Genomic DNA, 19,156 nt, shown 5'->3' with positions numbered 1-19,156 from the left:
GGTTTAGAGGGTTTTTTTCTCTCTCTCTCCTCTCTCCTCCTCCTCACCACCTCCAGAGCTCAGGCCTCTGTCACCATGACAACCGGAACAGAAAGCCTTAGAACCGTCTCTCTTACTATGGGCACGTATCTCCCTATAAGGACAATTTTTATATGTCAGCCAAACTGGACTCTGGGGGTTGTTCTTTAAATACATCTTTAAGTCATACAGCCATTGGCAGTCTGGACACAGGGTTTTGATGGTCAAGGAACTAGAGATCCTCATATCTTACTTCAAAGACAAGAAAAGCAAAGCACAGGAAGGTGTTTTTCCTGACAGGGGCTTCACATCTAAACTCCGCTCACTTTCTGGTTAATATGTCCAAGTTCCTCCTTAATTAAACCATGTTGGCTTCAGAAGCCTGTTTGAGCACTAAGACTGGAAACTCGTTTCCCCAGCTGAAACCTGTCCTTGGAACCTTAGACTCGCGTGGCCTTCTGCCTCCTCGGCGTTACTTGGGGCTGCCTCCCGTTCACCTCAGCAATAGTGACTTCCCTTCTCTTCCTCCTCTTCATAAATGGGTCCCCCAAGCAGCCAGGGTCCCAGCCAATGGGAGGCGTTCCTCTTTGTTCCTCTCCTTGCCTCTCTCCACAGTAATCCTTATTAAACCCTAAACTAGACCAGGCCTGTTTTCTTCCTCCTTCAGCCCTGCCCACCACTGTCAATGAAAGCATAGCTGTCTTCTGCCTCTGTTTTTGTTAATGACTTATTTTATTTCCTGGTTATGAGTGTTTTGCCCTTGTGTATATCTGAGAAGACGCTGTCAGATTCTTCTAGAACCAGAGTTATGGACAATTGTGAGCCCCCATGTAGGTGGAAATTAATCCCAGGTCCTCTGCAAGAACAATTGTCCCTAACCACTGAGCCATCTCTCCAGCCCTATTTTGGCCTTCCGAGACAGAGTCTTACTCTATGGCTTAAGCTGGCCCCCATCTGAGATCTTTCTGTCTCTATCCATCTGGTGCTGGGGGTATAGATCTATAGCCCACACCGGCTACCTGGATTATTCTAGGCTTCTCTCCTTCCTCTTGAATCTATTCTTTCAAAGAATAAATGAGGGACTGGAGAGATGGCTAAGCGGTTAGGAGTCATCTCTGCTCTCTCAGAGGACCTGAATGCCTATAGCTCGAGGTCCCAGGGTGATCCAACATCTCCATCTGGCTTCTGAGGGAAGACACATACACAGCATTCACACACACACACACACACACACACACACACACACACACACACACAAACACAAGGCATTCACACACACACTCACATACATGGCATTCATACACACACTCACACATGGCATACACTCACACACACGGCATTCATACACACATACACACTCACATGCACTCACACATGGCACATACACACACACAAATGAAACTTTAAAAATAGATTAAAGGGAAAAGAAATAAAAAGGATAAAAATCATAAAACTGTCCTCTTTTGAATTCTTTTTAGCTTTTCCTTATGCATGGAATAGGAGCCCCACTCCAGTCTTATTTCAACACCAGCTCCCCGCCACTCTTCACAAGGCTTGAAATGACCCGCCTTTAACTTCCTCTAGAGTCAAACAGCTGCATGAGGTCCTATGTTTTCCACAACGCTTTTGCTCATTCTCAAGCCTTTACCCTTTCCGTCCTCTCCTGGAACTCAGTCCCAGATTTTCCCAGCTCATTGCATGGTGTCCATTTCCTTCTCAACGTTGAGGTCTCAGTTAAGTGCCAACCCCTCAAGAAGTCCTTCCCTGACCAACTGTATCCAAAATTGCCCTCTTCCATCAGCCAGTCTCCACCAGGACCCTTGGTTTACTTCTGTGTAAGATTTCCCAGAGCATCTTGACTGCGTATTTGTATACGTGCCCATCTCCCCAACTAGGAAAGGAAATTCCTTGTGGGCAGGAGTTTGATCTTACTCAGGATGAACGACAGATATGGAACACCGTTGGCACCTGAGCGTGTGTGGGCGAGCCTGCCTGCAGTTTTGCTAAGGACCTCTCCTCTCAAGAAAGGGGCCTTTCTCCTCTCTTCACTGTCAGGGTTTGATGGCTGGGCTTCTACTCAGATGAGTAAATGAAGACTTTGGATGAGGAGAACATTAAGTGTAGAATGGACTGGGTTAAAAAGAGGAGAGAAGGGCTGGAGAGATGGCTCAGTGGTTAAGAGCACCGACTACTCTTCTTGAGGTCCTGAGTTCAAATCCCAGCAACCACATGGTGGCTCATAACCATCTGTAATGAGATCTGATGCCCTCTTCTGGTGTGTCTGAAGGCAGCTACAGTGTACTCATATACAATAAAATAAAAATTAAAAAAAAAAAAAAAGAGGAGAGAAGACGTCCAGATGCTCACTGGGAATTGTATGTGGAAGATGGGGAGGAGGCAAAGGGATGAACGGTAGTAAAACACAGTGCTGGGGAAGAGACCATCCAGGCATGTGGTCCCAGAGGTGACCGAGGACCAGGTCAGGAATCATATCATCTTCTTATTTTTATTTTTATTTATTTTTTATTTATTTCTTTTTTTTTTACTCTTCTTTGTCTGCTCTATCCCCATGGATGCCAAGCAAGGGAGTCAAGTTGAGTAAGTCCGTTTGCAGACTCTAAATCACACACAGAGAGAATGGGTGATAAACAGGTTCTCAGTCGCAGCTGGGTTAAAGGCTGCTTTGCCCTATGCCTTAGTAGCCAATCAGATTGGGAGCTTGTGTTCAGACTATAGCTGTCATTTTTTTCCCCTACTGTGGCCCAGGGAAAAATAATCTTGATTTCTTTGTTGTTATTGTTGTGTTGAAAGAGACTCTTACAAAGCCCAGGCTGGTCTTGAACTCACCCAGTGTGTGGCTGAGGACGATCCTTCTGCCTCTACCACCCCTGGGTTGGGATTTCAGGCTTGCAATTGCCACAATTTTGATTCCTAAACAACCAACTGAGTAATAAACCCGAAAACACAATTCCTGGGGGCGCCGGAGCCTGCTTTTATCCTGAACAAGTGGGTGAAGTGTTTTTCTTATTAATAAGCACTGCCTACTCAAAAGGAAAATGGGAATCTTATTCAGTCACCATCTAAATTGCATTATGAAACTTATTGATGATATTCATAGTACTTCTCACGAAGTTGATGGGACTAATACCTGGCGACATTTGATTTCTAGGTCTGCCAGAGCAGTTGCAAGGAAAATAGGGCTGCAATCTGTTCCAGTGTTTGTCCTTCTCTGAACAGTTTGCTGCGTGAGAACGTCCGTAGCTGACTCATTCTATTCTACAAATACCAAACTGCATGCAGGTCTATTTCAGGGATATTGGTCATCCTAGAGCTTTTACAGACATATGCTGGAGGAAAAATACATGAAATACAAGTCTTCCTGAACGCTGGCTGTGCAGGTTCAACTTTGAGGGGGGGCGCTGGGGCCAGCTCAGCACAGCTGGAAGGAATTGCAGAATCCACGTGCAGCTCGTCTCTAAAAGTCTTTGACTTAGATTTTTAACTTCGAGAGCTTAGCTGCTTATATCGAACGCTTTCATAGAAGCAGAGGGGTCTATGTCTACAGTGCCAGCTGCCTAATTGATTGTCTCTGTTAATTAGGCTCTGGATCTGTGAATGGAAGCCCCCCAGCCGCAACAGCAACTGGGTTTTCAATTAATTTTTCTCTGCTTAAAAAAATGTTCTGGACATTGGAAACATTGTTTAATTATAATATCCCCATCTGTCTACTCTCTACATTGTGTAACCAGAAAATACACAATGTGCTTATTGTGTTTATTGATTTATTTAAGCTTCAGAGATAATAAATGCTATATAATAGGATGCAGAGAGAGGGTGGATTCTTATCTCTCTACTGTTTGGGAAAGAGGCAAATTGCTCTGTGCTTTCAAATGTTTGAAACAGTCGCTGTGAGAAGAGTTCAAATATGCCTCTGATTTCCCTGTACTCAGAGATTCCCCTGAGTACAGAAAATTATGTCCTAGAATGCCTAGATGCCAGCTGGTATATATCCCAAGAGAAGCAGAGTGGACGATGAGGGTTTTAAAAAATACCTGGAGAGCCAATTTGTAATGATAGAGACCTTAATTGAATCACCTGGGACCTTAGGCTTACCAATATGCACCGTGTGCCCCCGGCTTCCACTTAATTAACAGTGTTATTCCTTTTAGACAGGGTATGCATGGTAAAGCCATTGCAAACATACATCTGCAGGAAAGCACAATGCCTTCATGGTGTGTGTGTGTGTGTGTGTGTGTGTGTGTGTGTGTGTGTGTGTGTGTGTCTGCCTAGATTAGAATGGCCTCATTTCTTTCACTGTGTGTACATGACCCCAGCCAGTCACCCGGATGAAAGTATGCACTAAAATGACGTAGTTTGCCATCTAGAGACAAGAAAATATGCTGGTCATCTTATGGAAACGCAAGGCACTTACTGCTTTACTAAGAGACATCTCCGATGTGGGAGAAATACGAGTGAAATTTGGACTCTCGTTTCTCCAATACGAGGAAGAATTTGTCTCCTCGAGTCATCTGGCTGGCAGTGGATGGAAAGGATCAGTGAGAGCCCCACTTGGCAGGCTGCTCAGTAGAAACCCATATGCTCTCTGACATTGATTATAATTATCTTTCCATCATTCCTGGGTTAGTTCTTAGCAGGAATAGGAGCCGGCTCCATCCTGAGGGAGGCTCCTGCTGTGAAACCGGAGCTGGCAATGAATCTTTAACAAAAGATCAAGGACTTGACATTTATTTTTAAGCACGAGAAGGAAGTGTGCAGCGTTGGCCGCAAATACAGGGCTGTGAAGAGCTTTTAAACAGTTGCAGAGAGAAGTGGAACTTGGAGAGCCACCACTCAACATATTGGTGACTTCACTTTGGGGAACTAGCGACTGGCGACTGGGCGGGGACACGAAGAGTGTCTATACGTATCTATGTATAGACAAGACACACATATACGCACAGCTTCTTAAAGTAGAAAGTGGCACAATGCATTCACTATTTTCATTTTGAATCGAGTTATTTTTAAAAGATGATTTATTCCTATTATCTCTAGCTATGGGTATGTATCACCGCATGAGTACCAATGGAGACAGAGGTACTGAATTACCCTGGAGCTGGAGGTAGAGGCAGTTGTAAGCTGTCCGACATGGGTGCTGGAAACAGAACTCTGGTCCTCTACAAGATCAGCAAGATAGAACCACTGAGCTATGTCTCCCACCCTAGCAGGTGTGTTTTAACATTTTTATATCCAATGGGTGTTTCAGAGACACTGTCAGGAGGTTTGGTTCACACACAAAATGGAAAAGCCAGTTGTTTTCATTTTTCTTTTTTTTGGTTCTTTTTTTCAGAGCTGGGGACCGAACCCAGGGCCTTGTGCTTCCTAGGTAAGCGCTCTACCGCTGAGCTAAATCCCCAGCCCCAGTTGTTTTCATTTTTAATGGGCCGGATTAGCAGAAACAGCAACAACAAAATTTTTGTCTCCACCCCAACCCACCCCCGGCCCCCGTCAAAGAACACATGCATGCAAACTTGTGAATTTGTTAATTTATGAGGAGGTAGGGAGGTGTGAAAAGGTTAAATAAAGTGCACCAAGTGAGAATTTATCATCCTCAAACTGTCCACCTACAGTAAGGAAATTTCTTCAAAATTAATTTTAAACACAACAGATGCAGAGAAAGGTGTGGCTGTCAGAAAATTTGCCCATGAAGTATAACAGGGCGTGAGCCTCTCCCTAAAGGAGAGTTATTTCTGTCTCAGGGTTCAGTTCAATGTCCTGATTAGTTCTACCATTAAAATTAAATGCAGAATATAATTAAGTCCTCCAGGTGACACACCTCAAAATTCCTCCAGCTGAAGGACTCAGAAGGAGTAATAATACTTTACTAAATGATTTAGACCATAAATTTAGTTTAGGTGGACTTTTTTTTTTTTTTTTTTTTTTTTTTTCCGGAGCTGGGGACCGAACCCAGGGCCTTGTGCTTCCTAGGTAAGCGCTCTACCACTGAGCTAAATCCCCAGCCCTAGGTGGACTTTAGAAGTCACCATCAACCCCACAATAGGCAGTTTGCAACCAGTGGAAGTCTGTGTGTGTGTGTGTGTGTGTGTGTGTGTGTGTGTGTGTGTGTGTGTGAGAGAGAGAGAGAGAGAGAGAGAGAGAGAGAGAGAGAGAGAGAGAGAGGTGTGACACAGTGCAGGAGCTGGTTTTTCCTTTCCACCATGTGGATTTCAGGTGTCAAACTCACACTGACATTCTTTTACACTGAACTACTCACAGGCCTTAAGTCTAGTTTTATTCTTCTCAATTTGGCATAATTATTTCTACTTTTCTCACCATAGGTGAAGACGTTTGTGGTCACTGGGGAGACAAGAGACCATTTCTCAAAGAGAGACAAAAGAGAGACAGAGCCAACAAATTAATTATTTTTTCGAGACAAAGTTTCTATGTGTAACCTTGGCTGTCCTGGAACTGGCTCTGAAGACCAGGCTGGTCTCCATCTCGTAGAGATTGTCTATCTCTGCCTTGGGAGTGCTGAGATTAGAGGTGTGCACCACCACTGCCCCACCCATGAATTCTAATTCATAACACATTTATTCCTTCCGTTTAAAGTGGTTCTCAAGCATCCTAACGCTGAGACCCTTTAAGGCAGTCCCTCAGGTTGTAGTGACTCCCAACCATAAAACTGTATCGTTGCTTCTTCATAACTGTAATTTTGGTACTGTTAAGAATCATGAATGTAAATGACTGCTTTCTGATCTATTTTCTGATGGTCTTAGGTGATCCGCTGTGAAAGGGTTGACACCTTCCCCAACAGAGGGTTTCAATCTGCAAATTGAGAATCACTGCTTTAGAATACAAATTACCAAGTGGGACTGGAGATAATGGTTCAGACACTCTGCTTTACAGAGAACCTGGGTTTGGTCCACAGCACTCACGTGATGGCTGACAACCATCAGTAAGTCCAGTTCCAGAGCTGATGCCCTCTTCTGAGTCCAAGGATACAATGTAGGCCAAATGTTCATACACATAAAACAAAATATCTAAATTTTTTAATGTAATTAATGTAAATGTGTGAATCGAAGTGCTTACCAAGCAGGTTACATTTATGCTCAGTTCTCTTAGAAATCTTAAATACTTTATGTGTTTAAACCCTCTAATCACCCCAAAAGAGAGTTATTATATCCCCATTTTTTTCCTCAGAGACAGCTAAAGCTTAGAAAGTTTAATTTATTTATCTAAAGCCACGGAGGGAGAGAGTCATGTCTGGGAACCATCTGTGTCAATCCGATCTTCCAGGAAACAGGCAAAGAGCTGGGGTTCAGGGCACATCCAGGTGATCTGCCTGTTAACGATTCAAGGATGGCTGCGTGTGGTGGAACGCACACCTGCGGTCTCAGGCCTTGGGAGATGGCGGCTGGAGGGTTAGGAGTTCAAGATTATGCTTGGTTACAAAATGAGAAGCCAGCTGGCTTACCTCAGACCTTGTCTCAAACATTATAAAAACAAAACAACAGCAGAGAGAGAGAGAGAGAGAGAGAGAGAGAGAGAGAGAGAGAGAGAGAGAGGAGAGAGAGAGAGAGGAGAGAGAGAGAGAGAGAGAGAGAGAGAGAGAGAGAGAATGAGAGGAGTCTCATTGGTCCCCTTTTGAGGGTGCCTCTAGTGACCTAAGGATTTCTTTCCCATAGGTCCCATGTACCAAAATTCTGAAACTCTTGGGCTACACTTTTTTTTTTTTTTTTTTTTTGGTTCTTTTTTTCGGAGCTGGGGACCAAACCCAGGGCCTTGCGCTTGGGCTACACTTTTAATACATGAGCTTCTTGGAGACATTTAAGGTAGAAATCCTGGGCGGTGGGCTCTTAGATAACTAGGTTTTACATTCAGATTTTCAGCATAGGGATGTCTAAGATTCACCAGAGCAAGGGGGTATGAAAAGCTCTGGGACTCTGGGCCAGGAGGGAAACCCACCAGATTTAGGTCCTTGCTGTACAAGGTACAAGGCTAATGATCCAAGTTCCACCCCTGGAACCACAGAAAGATGGGTCATGGCGTGCCGTGCCAGGTGTGCACATGCACCCCTAACTCAATAAAACATTATATTTTAAAGGCTACGAGATTGAACGAGTGAAAGCAGAGGAGAGAAACAAGCTCCGAGTCCCAGGGCGGGCTCAGTTAGCGATCAGCATTTAGAGATGAGAGGGGGAACAAAGAAGTAACGAAAAGGAAGACTGAGGGAGAACTATTGTAGAGTGAAGAAAACACTTCACAATGATTTGCTTATTTTTGTTTAATTGTGTATGTATGCATGCGTGCATGCTTATATGTGTGTGTATGTATGTATGTATGTATGTATGTATGTATGTATGTGTGTGTATGTAAATGCAGGTAACTTTAGAGGCCAAATTCAGGCGTTGGATTCTCTGGTGTTCCAGGGAGCTGTGAGGCACTTGATGTAGATGTTGGGAGCCTAACTCAGGTCCTCTTATCCACTGAGTCCTCTCTGTAGCACCAAAGACGAAGAAATTACTTTGGGGGTGATCAGCAGCCTCCTAACAGGTGCTGACTGCAGAGAGGAGACCATGAGGGCTGAGGGCGGCAAACCTGTCCTGGGTTGGGCAGCGTGGTGTGTTAGTGTGTGTTCTCTTGCTGCGGTCCATTGGCCTTCACTTCCTTCCTGTCTCTTCCTATGCTGATGCAAGCTGTACAATTAGCTGGTGTCCCTAGGATCTAGAACAGTGTCTTGTTTGAGGTAAGTGTCCCACGAGTCGTCATCAGATTTTTTCTGAATGGAAAAACAAACAAACAAACAAACAAACAGTGAAAGCCAGGCATGGTGGCAGGCACCTTTAATCACAGCACTTAGAAGGCAGAGGGAGGCAGGTCTCTGTGAGTTTGAGGCCAGTTTGGTCTATAAAGCAAGTTTTAGGTCAGCCAGGCCTATATACTTAGGAGTTGCCTCAAAAAACAAACAAACAAACAAACAAACAAACAAAAGCAACCTGAGACAAAAATTAAATTATATTTCCAAATGTTTCTTTGTATTAAGAAAATCTCATGCTGAGCTAAAGTTTTGAATGACTTACTCAAAGTTAGGCAAGGGTTTAATCCCACTATTTCTTATCTGTAAAAGGGGATGGTTCAGTGGGTGAGGCAGCTGCTTCCAAGCCTGAGGACTCCAGTTTATTCTCATAAGCCACATGGTTGAAAGGAGAGGATTGACTCCCCAAACTGGTTCTCTCTCTCTCTCTCTCTCTCTCTCTCTCTCTCTCTCTCTCACACACACACACACACACACACACACACACACACACACACACACACACACACTGCACAACTTCCCCCAGCACAAAATATAAATAAATAAATATAAAATATATTTTAAAGGAGACGATAGCAAGAAGATAATGTTTGACACTTCACTCAGAATGGTGTGAGATGTTTAGTGATTTGTAAATCTGAAAGATTCACACAAATCAGACCACGCCACACAGCAAGCAGGCTGTTCAGATAAAGAAGTCATTGCTATAGCAAGTTCCATGCGCTTGGTCGAGCCTCCCCATCTACAGTCATGTTTCAGTCTCACATTTCACTCAGTCCCACAACTTTAAATACCAGAAAGAAAACAAAACAAAACAAAACAAAACAAAACAAAACAAAACAAAACAAAACAAAACAAAACGGAAATCTTCCTAGGGGGTTACGGTTCCAAGCAAAAGCATTTGCATGCATCTCGGGATTGGGGAAAGGGGCCATAACATGTCTGAAGTAGTGTCGCTACTCTCCTTGCTTCATATTAAGTTGAAATAATTCTGAGAGCCAAATGGGCAAGGTGTCTCACATCTGCAATCACAGCACTTTTGGAACCTAAGGCAGGAGGATGGCTAGTTTGGGATACATAGTGAGTTCCAAACCAGCCTTGGCTACAAGAATGAGATCTTATCTCTCCTCACCCTCACCACTGCCAAATATAGTAACTTTGTGTCTTTTTTACATAATACCTCCTTTCTTTGTTTAGACTCTACAGCTCAAACATTACTCCTTTGTGAACCTATAATGGCTACACCTCCCGGCATCTATATCCTCCTCTCAGTTACCCTGAGGCGATTTGAACAGATGCCAAGGCTTGGAAAGGGCACATTGTTGCAATCTAGATATTTCCCCTTCCAAAGGCTAACTGGGAAGTTTCTAGAAACTCTGGTAGGTTGAAAGAAGGTAAAGATCCCATTTTCAAGAAGCTTGGCCTTTAACGAGGGAAAAAATGTGCTGAGTGAAGAGGGTTAGAGGGGGTGGGAGAAGCAGTTGTTAGAGCCCAGAGTCCATCTGGATTATCGCTAAGGAGCCTTGGCGGCTGGCCAAGGCTTCTGAGTTAGTGTTTCTCCTTTGTTGTTCAGGATTAGGCAAACACAGCCCTCTGCTACTTTGCATTTCTTCCTGCCCAGGACCCAGAACACTTGACCCTCCTCTTTTCTGCATGCTGGGCAGAACTGATTACATTTTGGTACTGGTGTATCAATATGAAATATCCGGAGGAGATGCCAGGATAGTGTTTAAAGATTATAAAATGCTAAGACTTTCAAAGACAATTATTTAGAGAAAAGCTTCAAAGACAAACTTTCCCAAATAGGGAGACAGTTTTCATTAGTATGCTGATTCTTCTTTTATTATTTTTTTTCTTTCTTTACCTGTGTGGGTTGGTGCGGTGACAGGGGATGAGTGGCTAAATCAGGAAGGACAGAACATCATCGAGTGTGACAGCAGGAGAATGAGTTCTTAAGGCTGCAAGTGCGCCCTTTGAGATGACTCAAAGCATCATGCCTCAAACTCCCTCTTTTGTATTCCTGTCTCCACGGGGGCAATAACGTCTCTGCAAATGACTGTGCCTGACTGGCCTGTCGTTATTTTTAACACATTCACTTGTCACTTCCTAATATTAGACATCGTGCTAACTGCTTTGCATATACTCTTTATAGCCCCTCCCCCCAGGGGAAAAAAAAACCCTATGCAGTAGGAATTTTTAACGGTCTCCCTTCATACAGAAAAAAACAGCCTAAATTCCTTGGTCAGGTGCAGCATCCGGAGAGTGGGTAATAAGTCACTACGGAAGAGGAACAAACACAGTTAAGGGCGACTTCACAAAGGTGAAGTGTGCTTAGCTGGAATAACAGGATGGTGAGGTCACAAAGGTACTTTCTGATGCTGGGACTCTTTGAATAAGAAATCAACTCAGGCACACTCCCGTTTCCATTCATATTCTGTTTCCTTCCATGAGATGAGTATTGTGTTGGGACCACTTACAACAAACAGATACCGGTCACATGCCATTGAGAGACAGGCAGCTAGCTCATGACTCTGTGGTGAAAAGCAGGGCTCTAAAAGCTTTTCCAATCAGGATAGTCTTTTGGGCAAGCTGGTCTGCTCCCATGGGAACACTAGGATCTGATTTTTCTTTTCCTTCTTTTGTTGACGGGGACTTGGGCACCCCCCCACGTTCTGAGAAGCCAAAGGTGAGGTGTTTGTCAGGCCTGGGAAGAAGTCATGCTTCCCGGGGGAGGTAACAGCTGAGGCGTCACTTCAACTGTTATTTCATCTCCTTGCAGTAGGCTCCTCGTGCTCTAAGGTGTGACCAGGCACTGACCTATTTAGGATGCTAAGACACCATTGGAGTGCAACTCCATGGAGTATAGGTAGGGACCAGATTCTGCAGCTCCTGAAACCACCATAGGAAGAAACCGAGCGTTTTAGAGATGCTTTTTTTTAAAGATTTATTTATTTATTTATTTATATATGTAAGTACACTGTAGCTGTCTTCAGACACACCAGAAGAGGGCGTCAGATCCCATTACAGATGGTTGGGAGCCACCATGTGGTTGCTGGGATTTGAACTCAGGTCCTCTGGAAGAGCAGTCAGTGCTCTAACCACTGAGCCATCTCTCCAGCCCCTAGAGATGCTTTTTAAATGACCTTGGTTTTTATTATTTTAATATTTATACTATTTATTATTTGTAGACATGGCATTTCTATATTAATACTAAAAAGACTCACATAATATGCATGTTTTAGAAATACAACTCCTTTGAGGAGTTGACGAGGTCTTAGGTAGCCAAGGCTGGTCTCAAACTTCGGATTGTCCTGTTCTTCCCTCCAAGTGCTGGGACTTCAGCCATGGCCACCCTGCCCAGCTCAGAAACAGTCACTCTTTGTCTCATATTCATCAAGTCTATTATTTCAGGTAGGAATCCTTTACAAATATTTTCCATTTCATCTTTAATTTAGTTGAGTCCTGATTTTATAGTCTGGTTCTATCTGCAGAAATTTATACAATGAAGTATTGTAAAAGCACTTTCCTTTTAATGAAATACTGGACAGATGGAAACCTCATCCCTGAGTTCCTTTTGTTATTAACTTCACACTTTCATGGTTGAAAACTTTCTCCCCCCCCCACCCCCACCCCCCCCCCCCCCCCCCCCCGGAGCTGGGGACCGAACCCAGGGCCTTGCGCTTCCTAGGCAAGCGCTCTGCCACTGAGCCAAATCCCCATCCCTGGTTGAAAACTTTCTAATTGTTTCTTGTTTTCATGGGGCTAGGGATTAAACCCAGGGTCTTGCATATCTATGTCAGGTCTTTACCACTGAGTCAAATCTGCTAATTCATTCTCTCTCTCTCTCTCTCTCTCTCTCTCTCTCTCTCTCTCTCTCTCTCTCCCCCCCCTCTACACACACACACACACACACACACACACACACACACACACACACACACAAGGTCAGTTTCAATTTGTAACTCAGAATGGTCTGGAACTTGGTATATATACAGTAATTTAGACTGGCCTCAAACTTGAGATCCTCCTGCTTCAACGCCACTCCCCCTTCCTAAAATGTTCAGTCTAATAGCCTTTAACACTTTCAACTTTATTAGTTTAAAATAATTTTATCCAGAAAAATACAATTGGGGTTGGGGGTTTGGCTCAGTGGTAGAGCACTTGCCTAGCAAACGCAAGGCCCTGGGTTTGGTCCCCAGCTCCGAAAAAAAAAAAAAAAAAAAAAAAAAAAGAAAAAGAAAAAGAAAAATACAATTAGTCTATAATTATTAAGGTAAAGTAATAAAACCTTGAGTTATGGACTGGGTATGGTGGCCTTAAATTCCAGCACTTAGGAGGCAGAGGCAAGAGGATTTCTGTGAGTTTGAAGTCAACCTGGTAATTTAGAAAAGCATTCGTGTGTGTGTGTGTGTGTGTGTGTGTGTGTGTGTGTGTGTGTGTGTGAAGTTACACAACAAAAGGAAGGCAAGGATGAGATTTCCATGTGTCCAAGTGAGGGTTCGTAAAAAGATGATTCATTTAACATTGACAGCTGGAAAGCCATCTCAACACCTGCCTGTAGAACGGTGGAAGAATTTCTGGCTGGGAGTTCAGCTCTGGGATACAGTGATTGCTACCAAGAAGAAAACCCTCGGTTCGATCTCCAGAACAAAACCAAAATAAAACAACAAAACCAAATATATTTTCTGTAGCTGGCAAACAGGAACCATTCACCGTCTTTGGCTACTCTCATTCCACTCTCTGTCTAGGGTCACGACTGGCTCGTCCTGGCTATGAGACTCACTCTCGTTGCACCATGGATAAGAATGCCCTTTTATTTCTTGTACAAGCTGAATGATGTCTGTTGCATGTATGTACATATTTTGCTTCGTAGACACTTGGGCTATTTCTACTTTTTGGTTGTTACCAACAAAAATGATAAAATTATTTAGTCAAGTGCCTGACTTCAATTGTTGTCAATATGCACTTGTGAGTGGACGTGCCGTATCAATATTGGACTATATGCTTAATTTTTGAAGCGCTTCCACTTTTTGCCGTAGCAGCCGCACTACTATCTTTGGCACAGATTTCAATTTCTCATCATTCTCCCCCAATTTAAATAAAAACATTAAATTTTATATAATGTCTGGTTAATTTTTTGTAACCTCATCTGGTTTTTGATTGCTTGTTTTTTAAGCAGTCAAGAGATTAATTTACGGGGTTGGGGATTTAGCTCAGTGGTAGAGCGCTTGCCTAGCAAGCGCAAGGCCCTGGGTTCAGTCCCCAGCTCCGAAAAAAAGAAAAAAAAAAGATTAATTTACTTTTATTTTCTGCGTATGAATGTTTTGCCTGCATGTATGTCTATACACTTAATGGGTGCAGTACCTATGGAGACCTAAGGGGGCATCAGATCCCCGGAACTGGAGCTACATACGGCCGTGTGGGTGCTGGGAACTGAATCTAGGTCCCTCTGCAAAGCAACAAGTGTTCTTAACCACCGAGCAATCCCTCCAGCCCCAGGTTGCTTTATGAAACATTGAAGGTCAAGTTGGCCTTCACCATGTAGCCAGGGCTATCCGTGAATTCCCTATCCTCCTGCCTCCACCTCATAAGTGCTGGAATTGCTAGTGTGCCACACCACATCTGGCTTACTCATTCTATCTTTTGTAATTCATATTAGTGCAATATGAATAATTTACACTTTGCATGTACCCTCACTGGCTGCAAAGGCAGCATGTAATTACTGAAAACCTACAGCTCATGAAATCCATATTTTCCCATCCTTTACAAAGCCGGCTTTACTAATGGGGCCCACGTTAGCAGTAATGCCTGAAATATTACTAGCTCTTTTGCTATACTAATCTACTTTCCTCTGCTTTGTTCTGTCCTGGTCTTTCTTGACGGCTCTGCATGAGCTATGCAGGCACTAGTGTAGTTAACATAGACGCCACTAGAGGGCAGTAGCCCCCTCTCACCTCTGCCCCTATTGTGTAAAGGGTGTTGCCTTCAGGCCGAAAGCATTCCTGAAGCAGCAATTTAATGAGTTGCTCAATAGAGAAACAGGGAGAGCCTCCTTTTCCACACTTAGTTATACTTTGTCACCTGGGTTTCATAGAATTCTGAGACTAGGACCTGATTGAGAAAGTGGAGGGGGAAATGGCCGTGGGGTTGGGGACTTGGCTTTATTGGTAAAGAGTTCATTAAGTGTAAAAGCCAGGCACTCCTGTATGCAGATCTGGAAACTTCAGTGGCCAGTGACCCTGCCTCAAAGAATATGGCGGCAGCTAAGGAGGCAAAGATAGATCTCCGAGCGTGTGAGGTCAACCTGGTCTACACAGTGAATTCAAGGGTGTCCAAGGCTGGGTCTGGAGAGATGGCTCAGTGGGTAAGAGAGCTTGCTGCTCTTCCAGGGGGCCCAGGTTTAATTCCTGCATGGCTTCTCAACAACTACACATAACTCCGTTTCCAGGGGATCTGATTCCCCATTCTGGCTTTCAGGTGCACTGTACACACATGGTACATAGATACAGAGACACATAAAATAAAAGTAGATAGAATGTTTAAAAAAAATAAGGCGATGAAACTCAAGCTGTTGGTAGAGTGCTTGCCTGGTTTACATCAGGCTGCAGCCTTATCCCAAGTATTCCTTGAAGAATGTTGGGTGGTATAGCCCTGTCATCCCAGTTCTCAGTAGAGAGAAGTAGAGTCAGAAGTTCAAGGTCGTTCTTAGCTGCACCATGAGTTCCAGGCCAGTGTGATCTGCATGAGATTCTGTGTAATGACAAATAAAATAAACACATAATAAAGTATGAAAGACCGAGAAAACATGACAGATCAACCTCTGGCTTCCATAGGCATGTGCGCGCATGGGTGAGCATGCGTGCACACTCACACACACACATACATACACATACACACACGAACATACACACACACACTCACACACACGAACAAACACACATATACACATACACACATGAACACACACATACACACATATGTGTGCATGCACACTCACACACACATACACACATGGACACACACACATACACATGAACACACACATACACACATATACACATGAATACACACACATACACACATATACACACGAACACACACACACATACACACACACACACACACACACACACACACGAACGCACACAAAGAAAAGAGGAATCTTTTGGGGTTGGGGATTTAGCTCAGTGGTAGAGCGCTTGCCTAGCAAGCGCAAGACCCTGGGTTCGGTCCCCAGCTCCGAAAAAAAGAAAAAAGAAAAAAAAAAAGAGGAAAAAAATGTTCCTGATACACTCACAGCTCACAGCAAGTCTCCCAGTGTCTCCTTACCAGAGATTAGCAGTATTCACAGAGTAACAACAAGGTCACTTGGTTGCTTTGGAGTAACAGAGCAATAACAAAATCATTCTGTAATCGTATCAGTATGGACATAGAAAAAGAGCATTCGACAACCACAAAAAAACAGCCTTCCAGTTTTAGCTACATGGATGGACCTAGCTTTCTATCTCGATAGTGGGTAAATCTGGCAGCTGTTGTCTTCATCCTGGTTCTCTTGGCTGCCTCATTGCCTTCCTCTGCTTCTCCTCAAATACCTTCTCGTGTGTACTGATATCTGTGTAATGGCTGAGGTTTCAGTGATGCTTAGGTCATTGACCGTATGCATGGATGACTTTGGTTGGTTGGTTTGTTTTTCAAGACTGGGTTTCTCTGTGTAGCCCTGGCTGTCCTGGAACTCACACTGTAAACCAGACTGGCCTCGAACTCAAGAGATCTGACTGCCTCTGCCTCTGGAGTACTGGGGCTAAAGGCGTGTGCCACCACCCCCACCATCAGTTTTATAGACTGCATTTATAATGTGGAGACTCCCGGCTTATAAATGACAGTGCTTGAGGATATAGTCTTTTCTTCCCTATTCTCTTAGAGAGAAAACCTGAGGGCTGGGGCTGTGGTTCAAGTAGTAAAATGCTTGCCTAGCGTGCATGAAGCCCTGGGTTCCATTCCCAGCATAGCACAAAGGTTGTAATACAGCATGACTACATTCCCAGCACTTTGGGGGATGAAGTCAGGGGTGTCAGGAGTTCAAGACCACTTTCATGTTTGCCTAGTTGAGATGTTAGCCTTATGAAAACATGCCTCCAAAAGCTGCGTGTGTGTGTGTGTGTGTGTGTGTGTGTGTGTGTGTGTGAGCTTTAAACATCCTCTTTAACTTTTCCTTGAGTTGTACATTAAAATTGTCTACTGTGCCTCTTACTTTTTCTTCCTTCCCCCTTACTCTATTGGTCCCCCCTCATTTACTCTCCAAATGCCATCCCTTTCTTTCCTCCTGCACACTTTCTTACTCCTTTTATCCCACCCCCTCCACCGCACCCTCATGAGGCATAAGAGTAGAGTTAGACTGTTGTGTAGAGCCCTAAGCCCATGAGGGTTCTAGCTTCTGGCAATTGTGGTAGAGCACAACACCATCTGCTCAACTTAGCAGAAACCACTCGAGCATATCTCCTTCTGCTGCCCCTGAGAGAGGCCACAGAACAGCACCCAGGGTAGTTCCAGCTCCACAGCCTGGCCAGTGGTTTTATCCAGACACCTGACATAGAAAGCAACCCTGAAAACAGACCCCTTCCCTTTGTAATGTGTGGGGACTTCACCTCAACTGGGACTGTCCTTGCCTACAATAGCAAGTTTGGATCTAGCCTGGGATACATGAGGCCCTGTCTCAAACAACAAAAATAAATACACGTGGTAAAATTAAATTCTAATTTTTATTGCCCTTATTTGTGTATATTCAAGTGTGTGTGTGTGTGTGTGTGTGTGTGTGTGTGTGTGTGTGTGGACACGGAGGTCAGATGACAATCTTCCAGAGTCAGTTCTCTTCTCCCACCAGGTGAGTTCCAGTGATCAGGCTATCAGGCCTGATCTTTACCTGTGGAGCCATCTCACTGCTTGCAAAATTTTTTAAACCACATTGGTGGTTCAAGCCTGCAATCTCAAATGTTGGGCTCAAAGCCTAAGGCAAGAAGAATTCAAAATGAGTTGGAATTCAGTCTGATTTACACAGTGAGCCTCTGTTTCAAAACAGGGAGAGAGAGATTACACTTATTCCTATTTTATATATGTACACATTGAGCCACAGAATAGCCCAGTGGTAGAGTACTTGCCTAGCAAGGTCCAGAGTTCAGTCCCAAGCACTGAAAATAACCATCCCCCAAACTCAAAACCTTGCTTACTCACAAGGTATGAAGCCTTAATCTATTGGACACAATATCCTGAGATAGCTATCAGGGACCCCGGTGTCTTCTCTGACCTAGGCTGGGCAAAGTTGATTTAATTAAACATTCATTCATAGTAACTCATTTCCAGAGCCAAGGGGCAAACAGTAGATGTTTGGGATCTAAGCATCCCAGCTAGGACTGAGTCCTTCCCGTGAATTCTGTATGATCACTACATTATTCTAGCAACTTCTTTTCTGTGAGTTGCCAGAATTCAATTATATGTACATTTTTGTTACCAAAGAGACTTAATAGATACCTTTGGAGGTTAGAGATGGTTTGGAAAGTCTCTCTGTTCTCCATTTGGTGATTCTTAGACGGGGGAAACCTCCTCTGAAGCTCAGTTGAGCCCAGTTTTGCCATTACTAGTTTCTTATCTGTCCAACTGTGATAAACGTAGGAACTTCCTCAAAGGCCTATTGTGAGGCTTGAGAGAAATGGGTAACTTCTGTGGAAGTGTCAGACTTGCAGACTGTGAACCCAATAAAGATTACCCCTTCCTGTTTTTTATCACCGGGATTGTTCAGTCAGCTAAAGTTATTCTAATCATGAACGGACTGTATGCTTTGGAGACAAGTTTTCTCCATGTTGCCCACAGTGGTTTTTAGTTTGCAATATTCTGCCTTAATCTTCCACATTTAGGAATTACAGGCATGTAAATCACATGTGGCACTTAGAGAGGCAATTGAAAATTACTGTATTTGTGTGCGTGTGTGTGTGTTTGCACGCGTGCGCGCGTGCACGTACCTGTGTCATAACACTTTTGTGGATGTCAGGGGACAACTTGCAGAAATCAGTTCTCTCCTTTCACTATTGAGGTCCCAGGAATTGAACTCATGTCATCAGGATTGGTACAAGTTCCATATAGGTTAAGCCATCTTGTTGACCCTACAGTGATTATTTAAATTCCAAATGTGAGCCTCATCATTCTAATTGACTTGAGTGCAGTGTGTGAGGCCAGTGTTTAGAAGGCTGAGGTGGGAGGGATTGGGAGTTCGAAACTACCTCGGCCTACACACGCAAAGCCTGCCTCAAATATAAACCAATAGCTGGGCCTCAG

At 43.9% G+C, this 19,156-nt stretch overlaps 2 long non-coding RNA genes across 3 annotated transcripts; one reads left to right on the top strand and one right to left on the bottom strand.

Moving 5' to 3' along the window:
• Positions 1 to 7,222: 7,222 nt before the first annotated feature.
• LOC103693408 (uncharacterized) lies at positions 7,223 to 11,122 on the bottom strand. Of its 2 annotated transcripts, XR_015632401.1 has the most exons (3): positions 10,695 to 11,122; positions 8,614 to 8,794; positions 7,223 to 7,429 (listed from the first exon to the last, which is right to left on the bottom strand). It is a non-coding gene; the product is annotated as an uncharacterized LOC103693408 (long non-coding RNA). The 2 variants fall into 2 exon arrangements; XR_015632400.1 differs by lacking the exon at positions 7,223 to 7,429 and having other exon boundaries at positions 8,285 to 8,794; positions 10,695 to 11,081.
• A 111-nt stretch (positions 11,123 to 11,233) lies between these two features.
• Positions 11,234 to 13,535, top strand: LOC120095163 (uncharacterized). Its single transcript, XR_015632399.1, has 3 exons — positions 11,234 to 11,516; positions 12,159 to 12,241; positions 13,362 to 13,535. It is a non-coding gene; the product is annotated as an uncharacterized LOC120095163 (long non-coding RNA).
• Positions 13,536 to 19,156: the final 5,621 nt, after the last annotated feature.

This window comes from Rattus norvegicus, chromosome 10 (genome assembly GCF_021556685.1).
Source record: "Rattus norvegicus strain SHRSP/BbbUtx chromosome 10, alternate assembly SHRSP_T2T, whole genome shotgun sequence".
Classification (NCBI taxonomy): domain Eukaryota; kingdom Metazoa; phylum Chordata; class Mammalia; order Rodentia; family Muridae; genus Rattus; species Rattus norvegicus.
The sequence above is the reverse complement of the archived record's forward strand: the minus strand, read 5'-3'. Positions and strand labels throughout refer to the sequence as shown.